Below are 15121 nucleotides of genomic sequence, written 5' to 3'. Positions count from 1 at the left end.
TCAAATGTTCACTGAAATCATCAGTAGGATATATATATATATGTATGTATATGTATATATATATATGAATAATAAAGAACAGATTATAAATCTTAGAGACAGTGGGGTTGGGAGGAATTGGCGGGAAGAGAAGGAGGGTGGGAATGATGAATATAGTACTTGTGTATCAAGTTCTCAAAAACTAAAAACTTAAGTAAAAAATAAAAAGAACAAATTTTTGAACCACAACCAAATGGGATAATATCAGAACATACTTAGTAAAAAAAAAATTGAATAACAGTGTATAGGATGCAGTTATACCCACATGCAGTGCCAGCCCTAAAGAACAGTGCATGTGATGCGGTTATACATATATGCAGTGCCAGCCTTAGAGAACAGTGCATGTGATGCAGTTATACCACATACAGTGCCAGCCTTAGAGAACAGTGCATATGATGTGATTATACCACATGCAGTGCCAGCCCTAAAGAACAGTGCATGTGATGCGGTTATACATATATGCAGTGCCAGCCCTAAAGAACAGTGTATGTGATGCAGTTATACCACATGCAGTGCCAGCCGTAAAGAACAGTACATAGGATGCAGTTATAGCCGCACGCAGTGCCAGTCATAAAGAACGGTGCATATGACGCAGTTATACCCACATGCAGTGCTAGCAGATGAGAAACTATTCTACGGTGGAAAGAAGTCTGAGTGTCATTTACCCCTGAGGAGGTAAAATTGGGAATAAATCATAAAGAGATAGCAAAACCAAGCTGTGTGTCCCAAATGTTTTTATTTTTCAAAATCTAACATCAAGACATTTTATTGAATAAAAATGTATTGCAAATAAGAACCTTAGGCAAATAGGTAGTGGCAAACATGCTGAAGTATTCAGGATTGAAATATTCTGATGCACAATTTATGTCAAAATTCTGCCCCCCCAAACACACAGTGGGCAGACAACTAGATAGAGAGATAGTTCTGTTGATAGATAAAGTGAAAAAACAGCTATTTGCGGTTGTCGGTGGTGGTATGACATATACTGTCAGCTATTCGGGTTGTTGGTGTTAGTGTGACATACACTGTCAGCTATTTGGGGTTGTATTAAGTAGTTTTGTATTAAGAAGGAGATTGTCCCTCTAGCTGAAGAGGTGTAGTGTATGTAATTCTACTAAAATCTCAGAAATGCTATTTGTAAATGTGGGCAAGATTATCCTAAAATTTGGGATAAGACTAAGAAAACAGAATCAATAACACAGTTGTAATACGTAGAAGACATTAGGAGTCACTCTGACGGGATGATTTCAGACCCAAGTAGTTTCAGAAATGAAAATGTGTTCTTGGCAAAAACAAACAAACAAACAAAACAAAAAACAAAACAAAACAACAACAAAAAACCCAAAAAACCCACATAAATTGAAGAGCAGAACAGAACATGTTTGAGTACAGTCAACTGAAAAGAGTTCAGAGGAGGAAGGGCGGTGCTTTTCAGGGGTACTGCCTGGGTAGCACCACACCGACAGGTGAAGCCGGTAAGCCCAAGTCTCACATCCTACTCCTGTAATCAGCACGGGCCACAGCTACATTAAGACATCGCCCATGTTGAGTTAGGGTGTACTCCATGGAAGGGTACCTCTCTAGAAAGCATGAAGCCTAGATTTAATATCCACCAACACACACATGCACACACATACACATACATGCATCACACACACATATATGCACATACACATATGCATACACATATATGCACATAGACATACCACATACACACATAAACACATACCTTAACCACACTGGTAGTATTCAAAAACAAAAAATGAACCAACTGGACTTCAACATATGAAGTGTAACATAAAATATGACTCATCTGCCCTATAAAGTACTGCTCAGGAGAGGAGAATGGAGCACCCGCACACAGGACCACTAGGGAAGATCTCAGGGGTATTCCCGGAGTGAAAACTGCGGCTGTCCAGGTCTTCTGTGTTGCAGCATTTTCATACTATATAATGATAGTATGTAATAGATACATGCCACGTGTTTGTATCTATAGATAGACATGCACGTACTTCTTGATGTGGGCCAACCGGTAGTTACCAAGGCTTGGGGCAGGTGGTGAAGCAGACAATGCAAGCACAGCTGGAATGGGACTGCAGTGGTGATAGCTGGCACGAAGTTCCATTTCTATCATTTACTGCAGTGACATTTACACAAGCCTGCACACTTCATAGAACAACACGGAACTGAGTGCACACTCCACTCTCTGGACAGTGTTAGCCTCCTGATTTTGATGTCCTCCTACAGCCAGGTCCACGGCGGTCACAGAAACCATCGCAAGAGTGCAGGGCGAATCTCTGCACTGTATCCCTTTAACAAGTCACAGTGAATGCACAGGATGGATCTCTGCACTGACCACCCTTAACAAGCCACAGAGAACAGCACAACACACCTCAAAACATGTCACTGGTGACGCTTGGGAGCCAATGTGGCACAAAAGCAGGTGGACTTAAGGAACCCCTGCTCTGTTTGCCTCGAGAGCGGTCACCACTGCGGGGTTTGGGAGAGATGCCGAAGCAGGAAGAAACAGGGCCGGTCATAATAAATCCAAAGTACTTCAGCTTTCCCTGTGGCCTTCATTATAGAGGTGATGGAGGCGGAAACAAACAACTTCAGGAAAAGTTTCTGTTCATTCACTTAGGAGGAAAGCCTGGTCTTGCTTTGTGGGCTTCAGATCTCATGAGGAGCAGACCCCACACCCTTTCCTCCACGCGCCTTGCTGGAACTCCTCTCCCCAGGCAGAGCAGAGGAGATCAGCTCGCACCAGCCTCTGCTGGGTGCTGCCGCGCTCCCAGGCTCTTCTGTACGGATCATCTTTCTGGCTGCTCTTAACTCAAAGGCTGTGTTATAATCCTGTAGAGAGTGAATCCCCACCACGGTTGCAAACAGGCAGGGGCAGCAGTGTCTAGGACCACAGCTCAGGATCCAGTGTAGCTGCTTTCAGGGACACACGGTGGTTTGTTGGACATAAGTTTTAATTTGGACATGAGGAGGCCCTGCGGTTCTCTCCCATCCCTCCATCTTGCAATTATATCCTCCATTCTATTTTCCCTCAAACTACTACATGAGCTAACACATTTTGAGGAAAGGCAGCTTGGGGTTCCTAAGTGGTGTGGCTTATCTCGACACCTCTTCATATGTCTTTGACTGCAACCCCATTTCTGAGACACGTCTGACTTCGTTAATAACTTCTTTGGAAAATTCTAGGACACAACATAAACAAGTTTAGGAACAATTATTTAAAGAAGTCAAGCATGTGTGTGTTTGTTTTTGTTTTCCAAAGAACCCCGGAGTAGACATTCAACAGTGTCCTAGGAATGGATTGTGTCTGGCAAGAACTGCCAACATGAACCAGAGGAATGGCCCTCTGTGCTTCTTGGCTCCCGCTGTGTCCATGTTTTTGAGGCTTTTCCTCTCGGCAGCCTGTATTTTGATGTGTTCCTCGGGATACATGGAAGGCTGAAGAGGACCAGTCAGCCCACAGCTTTCATCCCGCTCTGTCAAGACGATGCAGGCATCTGTCTCCTCCGTCTATATTCCCAGGAAACCACAGAAGGCAACTTACAAACAGGTGACCTTCCAGTTGTCCGACCAGCTGGAGATGGGACCGTGGTCCAGAAGAAGATCTCTGGAGTCAGCCCATTGTGGGTGATGAGGCGACTCTCGGGGAAGAGGAGTGGGCAGACGGCAGTGTCCAAGATGGCGGCAAGCTGTCGTGCTGTGAGATCGCTGTGAGTCTCAAGTTCGGCGTGGCATCCTCATTAGAAATGATGGAATCAATTCTCCTCACTAGGTCTCTGGGATGCCTAGTTGATATTGGGTGGGAGAGGAAAATTATTTAATTTCCAGGGTTGTGAAGGGTATGGGAAATCATGGCATGGAGCACAACATGACTTAGAATGCTTTGGCTTCTCACACCCCTGGCCAGAAACCGTTGCTTTCCCTTTCGGTCATTAGAGAGAATTACAAATTATTTTGAGAAGAAAAATGCCCCTCTCGTGACTATAAACGGCTTCTATGGCCACCCTCAACCTTTTAAAAGATGCTATATTTTGCAAAACTGAGATTGCATCCGACAATTGCAGAATCTCTGGGCTCTGAGCAGGCAGCCTCCTCCAATTAAGCGTCCTTCCAGCATCTGCCGCAATATTTTGCCAATAAGCCGTTCCAATCCAAATATAGTTCCGATTCTCTAGCACTTTCGGTAGCAATTAAGTGTGTCTTTTTTAACATCCCCGTGTTGCGTTCGGCCTGCATTCTGCGGCCACCTGCAATCTAATTCTGGCCTCCCCTGCACACTGCATGCTCCAGCAGTGTCGCCTGCCTGCCCCGCCTCACCTCTCTAACCTTCTGAGAACAAAGCAACTCTCGGCTCTGTGTGCTTTGCCACCTGGGATATGAAGCAATGGGTCCTCAGTGTTCCCTTGGCTACTGAAGAGACACCTGTATGTCCACCTAGACAGTCCTCCTTGTTTCCCTCCGAAGAGTCGCCTGCCCACACAAAAGCACCCACCCGTAAGCACCTGAACAGGCAGTTGTGTGTCCTACAAACCCGTCCCGAATTCATCCTCCCAATGTTCTGGAAAGGCACTGTCCTAACAGACTCTGGGGCTGGTGGAGTGACTCCTGGTGCAGTCTCTGTCCCAGCAGTGGGGACCCGAATGCAGGAAGCTTGCTGGGGGTGGGGAAATCATCAGGGAGAAGAAGGAGGTAGGAAGAGGCCAAGGACCAAGGCAGTCATGGGGTTGATGCTACCCCACAGTGGAAACCTGAGCATCAACCAAAAAACAGGCCCCCCAGAGGTCTCTTCTAAGGAGAGGGGCAGGTTCTCACATTCACGTTGGCAGTCGTGAGAAGTTTGAGCTGGCAGAAAAGGATGAACATGAGGGCCAGCATCCCCAGGCCTCAGTGACTTGGAAAGCTGACCAGCTTTCCTGGGATTCTATACCACAACGTCCCCTGGGTTCTCGCCCAGACTGCTGCCTACTGGCCTCCACCCACCCCAAGTCTTCATGTCCCTTTCCCTCCCTTCCTACAAATCCCCACCTATATGCTCAGGTCACACTTTCTGACGCCTGCTATCTCATTATTTGTCCTGCTCACCCCCTCAAACCCTCGTCTGTGCAAAGCAAATATCTCGAAACAACTTGAGTGTCAGCTTGCCCTGCTTTCTAGTTGTTGTGTTCCTGGTATTGCACCTAGAGCTCCAAGACTCAGGGTGCCTTTTACCGGAGAAGACAGCACCGACCCCTTTCTGGACCCAAGAGCAAAACCCCCTCCAGCTCTGCTGCTTCAATGCTCACAGAGTCTTCCCTGAGCGTGCACACTGACCACAAGGTTACCCCTGCCCCTGAGGTAACTCTCACCATCAGAGTGGCCTGCTGTCCCTAGTCACAGGCTGCAAAGCTATGATAAGATGGCCATTTCAGAACCACAGAAGTTGGATGAGGTAAGAGAATCTCATCTATAGACAGACAATGATTATGGATTTGCGAAGGAATGAACCACTCCTTTGTGGCCCCAGGTTGGTGGTAAGTTTGCGTGGCAGCCCTAGCTAGTGCATAACCTTTCATATCAATAATTGTCATAAAATGCCCGAGTCTGTGTTCCATGACCATTGCATCCCTCTCCTATCCATCCATGTATTGATGCTCCAATACTCACTCAAGGTAAATGAGGACACAAGGTCATGAGGATGAGTTCCCCGTGATGGGGTTAGTGACCTCTTAAGACAAGAACACCGAACAGGTTTCCTTCTCCTTCATGTGAAGAGGCAGTAAGAAGTGAGTGTGCATGCCGGGAAGTGCACTCACTCTTTCTCCAAGTTAGCGTTGAACTTTCATTCTGCAGACCTGAGAGAGGTCAACGTGTGAGGCACCTAGACTATCTTTCTGGAAGGCTCAGAGGGAGCTATGCAGTTCATCTAGACTCTGGCTGTGACAACTTGCCTCTCCATGCTGCAGGGAGCATCCCATGCATCCCTGGACCTCTGAGCTGCAGACATCAGTATGCTGAGAGGGATGTGACCCATTTCTGATCCACGACCAGAGTTCATACAAACTGTCAGCCTTTGCCAACACCAGGTTTTTCATTTCCTATGATTTTTTTGAGTTGTTTTGAAAACATGTCTGACTTTATTTACTACAAAAAAAAAGATGAAAGAGAAATAAGTTGAGATAATGTCTACTATTATCTTTTGAAATATCTGGACTATGTAGATATGTTGATGAAATGGGGGTTATTTTGTGAAAAGATACTTTAGCTTCTGGGCAGATTGTTACATATTTTATTCCTTTGGTTTTGAAATATCTCTAAAGGAAAATGTGACTTTTAAAAATTATTCTCTATGTCCTCTTGCTAACTACAAAGTTTATCAGAACATTTTTTAAACACTCCATCTGTGAATATAGCCATGATTTTCTGTGCCCATTTACTCCAGTCCCCCTTTTTCTCCTCTTCTACACCTTTGTCTTTCGAAAAAGAGAATTGGACTTACGCTGTAGCCCACAGCTCACTGCATCCTATTTGTAAATATGATGCCGATCTTAGTTTTTTTTTTCCTCAAAGTTTATTAAAATACAAAAGTCTCCATTTCCTCCCCTCCTCCCAACCTCCTCCCACTCCCCCCACTCTCTCCCTTCCTCCCTCTCCATCCCCAAGAGCAGTCAGGGTCTCCTGCCCTGTGGGTAGTTCAAGCTCCTCCCCCCTCCCTCCAGGTCCAGGAAGGTGAGCATCCAAACAGACTGGATCCCCAAAATCCAGTATATGCAGAGGAAACAAGTCCCTGTGCCATTGTCAATGGCTTTTCAGAAAGACTCCGGGCCAGCCACATTCAGAGAATCCGGCCTCATTCAGAGAATCTGGCTGGATCACGTGCTCGCGCAGTCCCAGCCAACTGGCCTTGGTGAACTCTCATTAGATCAGTCCCCTTGTATCAGTGGGTGATCGCACCCCTCGCGATGCTCCAATGTGGGTCTCTTCTGTATCGCCATCCATCATCGGATGAAGGTTCCCTCTGATCTTGCCTTCCTTGCTCACGTTCTCTTTCCTTCTGCTTCTCGTTTGGACCTAGAGAGTTAAGTCCAGTGTTCCAATGTGGGTCTCCGTCTCCATATCCATCCATCGCCAGATGAATGATCTATGGTGATAAAATATTCATCAGTATGGTTATGGGCCAAGGCCAGTTCAGGCACCCTCTCCAATGTCCAGAGAACAATCTGGGGATCTCTCCTTGGACCTGGGATTCCATTTATAATCAAGTCTCTAGTAAACCCTAAACTGACTCCCTTAGTTGAGATATATTCTTCCCTGATCCCATATCTATCCTTCCCCCCAACCAGTCCCCCGAGCATTCCCCATTCCTCCCCTGCTCCCTTCTCTCTAACCCTCTCCCCTTCCAACAACCCTCCTACCCCCCCCCCCATGCACCCGAGGTTACCTGGGACTCTTGTCTATTTCCAATCTCCAGGAGGAAAACTACCTGAATTTTCTTCAGGTTCACCCTCCTATCCAGCTTCTCTAGGATCACGAATAATAGGCTCAAAGACTTAGTTTTTAAAGTTTTTCTTAAACTAATAATTAGAAGAAAAGCATTGGTTAACTTAAAGAAGCAATCCATTTCAAATGCCTCATAACGCATTATGTCATTATAACAGAGGCATCTCTGTAATAATGTAACATGAGAATCATTGTTGTGGGATAATCTTTTTATACACTGTAAAGATGTGTCTCTGCCTGAAGTGCCTGTGATTGGTTTAATAAAGAGCTGAATGGCCAATTGCAAAGGAGGAGAGAGGGGGTAAGACTTCCAGGGTAGGAGAGGAACTCGGGGTTAGAATCTGGGTGCTCAAGAGACACCAAGGAAACATGGAAGAGGTCGGACATAGAGCACAGAGGGGAGAGAGCCAAGCCACATGGCAGAACACAGATTAATAAAAACAGATTAAGTTATACGAGCTAGATGGGGACAAGTCTAAGATAAAAGCCAAGCTTTTATAATTAATAAGAAGTCTTCATATCATTATTTGTGAGCTGGTGGCCCTAAGAAAAGTCCAACTACAATCGCTAATGCCATTTACATTTTTTCTATACTTATTAATAAAGTCCGAGGTTGTCCTGGAACCACTGTAGCAAGAGTGCAGACATCTATACAGGGGTGGCAAGGCAAGAATTCTGCAGATGATACAAATGTCAATCTGGAAAATGCTTGACTTTTTTTATCACCCTTTCCTAGTTTCCTAATATGAAAGGTTGAGTATAAACTTATGCTCTTCCTTTTTTAAGATTTATTTATTTCATATGTCTGTTTTGTCGGCATGTATGCTTGTGCACTACATGGGGGTCAGAAAGGAGCACTGGATGCTGCAGAAGGTTGTGAAGGACCATGTGATTATTGACAATCCAACCCAGGTCCTCTACAAGAGCAGCCAATGCTCTCAACCGCTAATCCATCTCTCCAGCCTCATCTTCTTTTTTTAATATAAGCATTTCATGGAATAAAATTTCCTCCAGTTACTAGGATAGCTGCATCCTACATGTGTCTAAGTATTTTTCTTCTTATTCAGTTTAGACTATTTCCCTGTTCCCTTGAGACTTTTCGCAGGTCTTACAGAGCCTTAAGAAGATGTAGTTTAATTTCCAAGTATTTGGAGACTTTCTTCTTTTTCCTCTGTATCTGATTTCTGTTTCAATTCCATTATATCTAGAATGCTCTGTACAATTTCAATTTTCCCAAATATGTTAGCATTTAATTTTGGTTCAGTGTAGAGTGGATAGTTAATGTTTATTGGCAAAAATTGTTCCTGTTTTGTGGTGTAATCTTTTCTAAGTCAATTAGATGCGATTGGTTGTAGAGTTTAATTTTTCTGTCTTCCCCTGACTTTTTGTCTGCTTTGTAAGTCACTGAGAGAAGTGTTGAAATATCCATCTATGATTTTAAAGTTGTCTAGTTTTAATGTGTTCCCACGTTGTCTTAATTTCTTTAATTTTAAATGAGTCCACACTCAGGTCATGTTCTCTTGACCCTTTTTAACTAAAGTAGTATGGCTCTATATTACAACAATATTCCTTGCTCTAAAGTCCACTTTGCCTGATAATCATATAAGAATTTCAAATTTCCTAATCAGTTTTCACACTATAGCATTTTCTGGCCTTCTACTTTCAGCTTTGCTGTATCATGGCATTCGAAGTAAGTTCCTTCCAAATAGCGGAGATTTGAGCCAGTTCTTAAAAAAAAAAATCTATCAAGACAGCTCTGTTGTATGATTTCTGGATAGGACTCCAATCACTCAGGAAATAAAAGCTAGAATTAACAAACAGAACTGGATCAAATTTAAAAACTTCTGCACAGCAGAGGAAGCAGTCAACAGAGTTGAGTGAGAGCCTGCAGAATGAAGAAAAGATTTTCTATCTATTCATCATTAATTCCAAATTATACAAAGAACCCCAAATAGATCATCAACAAAAGGACAGATAATCCAATCAGTCAATCAACGGCAAATGATGGGAACAGACAGTTCTCAAAAGAAGTTATACAAATGGCTGGGAAGTGTCGGGGGGGGGGGGGAAATCCTCAATACCTGCAGCCACCAGAGAAACACACATTAAAATTATACTTCAGTTGGATGTCACGGTGCACACCTGTGGTCCTGACCCTTGAAAGCAGAAACAAAAGGACAATGGTTCTATAGCAACCCGAGCTACATAGAGAGACCCTACAGAAGAGGAAGAAAGAGGCAGAGTCCTTCACCCCAGCCAGAATGGCTATTATCTAAAATGAAGGAATGGAGGGAGGGAGGGAGGGAGGGAGGGAGGGAGGGAGGGAGGGAGGGAGGGAGGGATGGAGAGAAGGAGGGAGGGAGGGAAGGAGGGAGGGAGGGAGGAAGGGCAGCTGGTGAGGATGCTAAGTAAAAGGAACCCGGATGTGATGGTTAGTCTTGGTTGTCAGCTTGACTCCAACCACAGTCCACTAAACCCCGACCATCTGGGCACACCTGTGAGGGATTTTCTTGAGGTTGGAAGAGCCACCCTAAGTCTGGGTCACACCTTTTGGTGGTGTAGCCCATATAGAAGGACATGGAAGAAGGAAGATTTTCCTTTTGCCTGCTTGTCCTCACTCTCATTGGCAAGGTGGCTACCCTGTTGCGGAGGCATCCCTTCACCTGTGTTGGAACCTACTTCTTCAGAATTCCAACATAGACTGAAGACCAGCAGCTCTCTAGGAATCCCTGGGACTCGAGCACCAGACGGGGACTGTTGAGACATCTAACCTGGTGGACTGGAACAGCTACCTCATCCTGTGCCTTTCCATCAGGACTGCAGCCTGCAAACCATGCCAATAAATTATGCACACATGCACAAACACACACGCACACGCACACATACACATTCATTCCACCCGCCCTGTTCCTTTGGAAAACCCTAATGAGAACACCTGTATGTTACTTACAGGAATATAAACGTCTACAAACATTATAGAAAGCGTAAGGGAAGTTTCTGTAAATAGAACCGCCAAATAATCCAGCTACACCGCGTGCCTGCAGAATCCAAAGTCAACAGTACAGTAGAGACACCTGCACACCACGTGTGGAATCAGCAGAGGTGACCATCAGTGGATAAACAGGTAACGCGTGGCATGTGCCCACTGTCGAGTTTTACTCCCTATAAAGAGTGAAAGCCTCTCTCTGCAGGAAAATGATGGTAGGGAGGTCGGCACATTGTGTGAAACAAGCCAGACTGAGAAAGAATAACGCCACATGTTTTCTCTCGTACGTGGAGGGAGGGACAGAAGGAAGGAGGGGATGGAGATGGAGGAGATAGGGGACCTGTTACAGGATAGGAGGGAGGTTCTTGCAGCCAGTTCACACAACACATACACACAGGAAGATCAGAGGAAAGAATAGTAAGTATGAAGAAGGTAGCTCAGGCCATTTATATATAAAATAATTATTACTAAGTGTGGTTTTTCTGCTGTTTTCCTTTCCCTCCTGTGCACTAATATCATTTGATCACTCACTTTATGCGTTTGGTTTTGTTTGGATTTTTTTATATTTTTGTAGCAATTGCTTCAGGATCATAAGATGAATTCTTACCATTTCCCTACACTTAGTATCCAAGTTTTACCTCCTCAACGGGAATATGGAATGACTGTGAACACAGAGAGTCCTTACCTCCCCGCCTGTACTGCTGTTTTGTAATGAGGCTCCAAAGACAGCTCAGTTGCTTAACGCTTCCGTGGCAAGCACGAAAACCTGAATTTAAAAAAAAGTCAGGCACTGTGCCCCCATGCTTATAACTTGAGTACTTTGGGAAGCGAAGATGGCAGAGGCCCAGGACTCAGTGGCCAGGCCAGCTTAGTCAGTTTGGCAAGAAACAGACCAGTGAGAGACCCTGTCTCAAAGCAAAAACAAAAAACAAAAACAAAAACACCAGTTGGCAAGTAGGTGGGTGGATGAGTGGTACTCAAGGAAGAACACTTGGGGCTGTCTCCCGACCCGACTTCCACATATGTGTACATTTACAAGTGGATAAGTAAATCGCATCTACGTATATGCCGGCAACCCTAGTGGGCAATGCTATAATAGTTAATGAGTTTAATGGGTTAAGGAAAAAAAGGCTGCTCTATTCCCATAGATTATAGATTTTGGTGTTTTTGGTGGCCTCTCCACCCTGGATACTCCCTTCTCCTCCAATAATGCCCCTTTTCTCTCTAAATAGCTTTCCTTGCATCACAGTGGAGCAGACCATCATCATCATTCGGTTGTCTTAGCGTCGCGCCATTTGAGACATCTTTACATTACTTTCACTCCTTAAGGAAGTTTTCTCCCTGGATATAAAGTCATGAATTGACAGTTTTTATGCTTTTTTAAAAAAAACATGTGCAAAGAATGAGAGATTTTGGAGTACTCAATCATAAACGGGAATGTCTTCATCAAACCCTCCTCTCAGGGCGCAGGAATCTATGCAGAAGAGCAAGCGGAAAGACGATAGAAAGCCGGCGGAGACAGCTGACTCCACACAGAGGCTTCCAGACACAGCGGGACTGAGGCGCATGTGAACTCCCAGAGACTGAGGCAGCACACACGGAGCTGCACAGGTTCAAGTCAGATAGGGTCCCAGTGCAATGAAGGAGAAGCAGACACAGGCTCCCACCCCAACTAAAGAACTATACGCAATTGTCACTAGATTGCAAAGGAAAAAGTAGTTTTCTCTGTTAGGTCCTCACTGGGTATATTAATCACGCCTGGGATAGGCCCCATGACCAGCAGGAGAATACAAAACAACTCAATGATACTCTCGTCTCAGGCTGCTCTCTTTGGACAATTTTTTCCTTATTGGCTTTCTGCTTGTACATTTTGGTTTCCATATTTGTGGGCTGTGTGTGCAGTGAGTTTCTTGCATTTTTTTTATTGTTGTTTGTTTAGTTGTTTGTTTGGTTGTTTTTTAGAGAGAGAAAAAGGATATGAAGTGTATGTGTGCGTGTGTGTGTGTGTGTGTGATCTAGGCTGGGGTAAGTGTGGTCAGAATATATGTATAAATTTTTTTTCAATAAAAAGTAATTTCAATATTATTATATTTCTCCCTGGTCTCCATGTTCTGAGGACAACCCACAATATCTGATATGGTTTTTTCCCCCTTGTTACTGCTGCATCATCTTCTAAAATCTGCGCTCAGGCCTCCTCTGCACCCCTATGTATGTCTCTGCTGGGTTTCCGTGTTTTCAACTACTGATGGCGTATTATAGAAATCTGCGGGTTACATGATATATCTGCAGCCATTGTACCCTCAAATATAGCATTGGTGCTGCTCTTTTTCCTTTCCCTCTGGAACCCTGAACACAAATGTAAGACTTTTCTACTGTTGCCCTACAGCCTCTGCCACTGTGTTTCAGACTAGGTTTTTAATTGTTGCTGCTGTTTGGTTTGTTTTGGCTTGGTTTGGTTGTGGTCACAAGTTCTTAGAGCCTTTTCTTTTAGGAAAGTAATTTAAATTTTCACAAACTATTTCGTGTAAAAATAAACCAATGCCCCACTAAATCTTCTTCAGTGAGTCAATGCAAGGCCACCTTTCCCATCCCTAGAACTGAGACAGCTAAGTTTAATAGAACATTTACTGCTTTTATTTGACATTTTTGAGTATTTGTCTGCATGTATGGTTGTGTACCACATGTGTACCTAGTGCCCACAGAGGTCAGAAGAGAGCATCAGATCTTCTGGAACTGGATTCCCAAAGAACCACAGAACTATCTCTCAGTGCCAGGGACAACTAATTTTTTTTTAAATAAGTATCGTGTAGAAAGTAAAGCAGAAAAGGAGGAGAGAAATAAAACACAGACGGATGGGGCTGGGAAGACGGCTTAGTGAGTGAAGTGCTTGCGCTCAAGCTGGAGGACCTGAATTTGGACCTCAAGCACCCAGGTCAAGAGCCAGGCACAGCAGCATTGTCTCAGGGTTTCTATGGCCACGACGAAACACCATGACCAAAGCGTAATTGGGGAGGAAAGGGTTTATTTGGCTTACACTTCCAAATCACTGCTCATCATCGAAGGACATCAGGACAGGAACTCAAGCAAGACAGGAACCTGGAGGCAGGAGCTGATGCAGAGGCCACGGAGGGGAGCAGTTTTACTGGCTTGCTCATCGTGGCTGGCTCAGCCTGCTTTCTTATAGAACCCAGGACCAGCAGCCCAGGGATGGTCCCACCCATAGTGTGATGGGCCCTCTGGACCCTCGCTCTTCCATCACAAAGTTAAAAAAAAAAATATTTTAGAGACCTGCCTACAACTCAGTCCTTTTGAGTTTCCTTAATTGAGGTTCCCTCTTCCCAGATGACCCAGTGTGTGTCAAGTTGACATAAAATTAGACAAGACAAGCATGCACCTGTCTTCTCAGCATGGGATAGTGGAGACAAGAGAACCTGAGAGTCTCCATGGCCTAGGCAAATCAGTGAGCTTCAGGTTCAGTGAAAGACCCTTCCTTAAACATACAATAGGTATTAAAAAAGAACACACCCAGCACTGGCCTGTGGCTTGCGTGCATACATCCACTCCCCACCCCAAATCACACACACAGACACACTCAACTTTTTTTAAAAAAATGAAAAATACAGTGGAAAGGAAATAAGTAGTGCATTCATTTTCTTTATACCTTACCTCTTTCTCAAGCCATGGTCTTTGTTCCTGATGCTTGAAACAGACCTTGAAGTGCCCTAGAATTTCCCAGTGATGACTGTATGGATCTTGGTGTGTCAACGATGTGACTCCTAATAGCTCTGGAGAGAGCCAGTGGCTCACCGTGATGGTTAACCTTGGCTAACTTGATCAGACTGACAACGCCTCGGAGATTAATAAGACACACCTGCTGTGTGTCTGCGAAGGCATTTCCAGAGATAATTAGATCCTGAGGGCTATGGCCTAATGAATGGGTTCATTCAATGACAGAATCAAAATCAAAAGAGACTATTGGAAAGTGGTGGAAACGCAGGAGGTAGGGTCTAGGTGGAGAAGGCAGGTCAGTGAGAGATTGTTCTCCACTCTGCTTCCTGTTCACAGCAGTGGGTGCTGCTGGGTCATACTGTCACAGTGGGTGGAAACCTCAGAAGAAACCTTTCCTCTCTCTTCTCTCTATGGCTTGCCTTATGGTGATCATGTCAGTGAGACTAGAACACTCCAGTTCTGAGGGTCCTGTGCTAAGGACCTCCTAGACTTAGCCCTAAGGCCTGTCTACGGGCACTCATCTGCATTCTTTATAAGAATATTGCCATCATAATGCAGGGTGTTCTTGGACTCTGTAAGTAGTTTTAGTGAATTAATGAACCCGAGAGGGGACTGTGAGAACATCTGACTTTGCAGGCAGCTGGAAGGGAGTGGCATCTGAAGCTGGGACACTGCCCTTTAATCTGTTGCTGGGGTTAGATTTTAATTGAGCTGTAAGACATCCAAAGACTCAGTGTTGGAAAACCCAGGCATCACACGGTTTCAGTCACAAAGGTATAGATAGCAGTTGCCCAGGAGAGACAATGTCTGTCTCACAGTTGCTGAAGAGAAACGGAATAAAATGATAGCTTAAGGGATACAAACAGATTT

General features: G+C 44.6%; 1 long non-coding RNA gene across 1 annotated transcript in view; it reads right to left on the bottom strand.

The window, feature by feature from the left end:
• Window positions 1-756: 756 nt before the first annotated feature.
• LOC146893913 (uncharacterized) overlaps window positions 757-15121 on the bottom strand; it is a 104100-nt gene continuing 89735 nt past the window's right edge. Inside the window, exon 2 of the long non-coding RNA XR_015002575.2 lies at window positions 757-3845. This is a non-coding gene — a long non-coding RNA (uncharacterized LOC146893913). The remainder of the gene's footprint in view (window positions 3846-15121) is intronic.

Source organism: Myodes glareolus, chromosome 8 (genome assembly GCF_982192425.1).
Source record: "Myodes glareolus chromosome 8, mMyoGla1.1, whole genome shotgun sequence".
Taxonomy (NCBI): Eukaryota; Metazoa; Chordata; class Mammalia; order Rodentia; family Cricetidae; genus Myodes; species Myodes glareolus.
The sequence above is the reverse complement of the archived record's forward strand: the minus strand, read 5'-3'. Positions and strand labels throughout refer to the sequence as shown.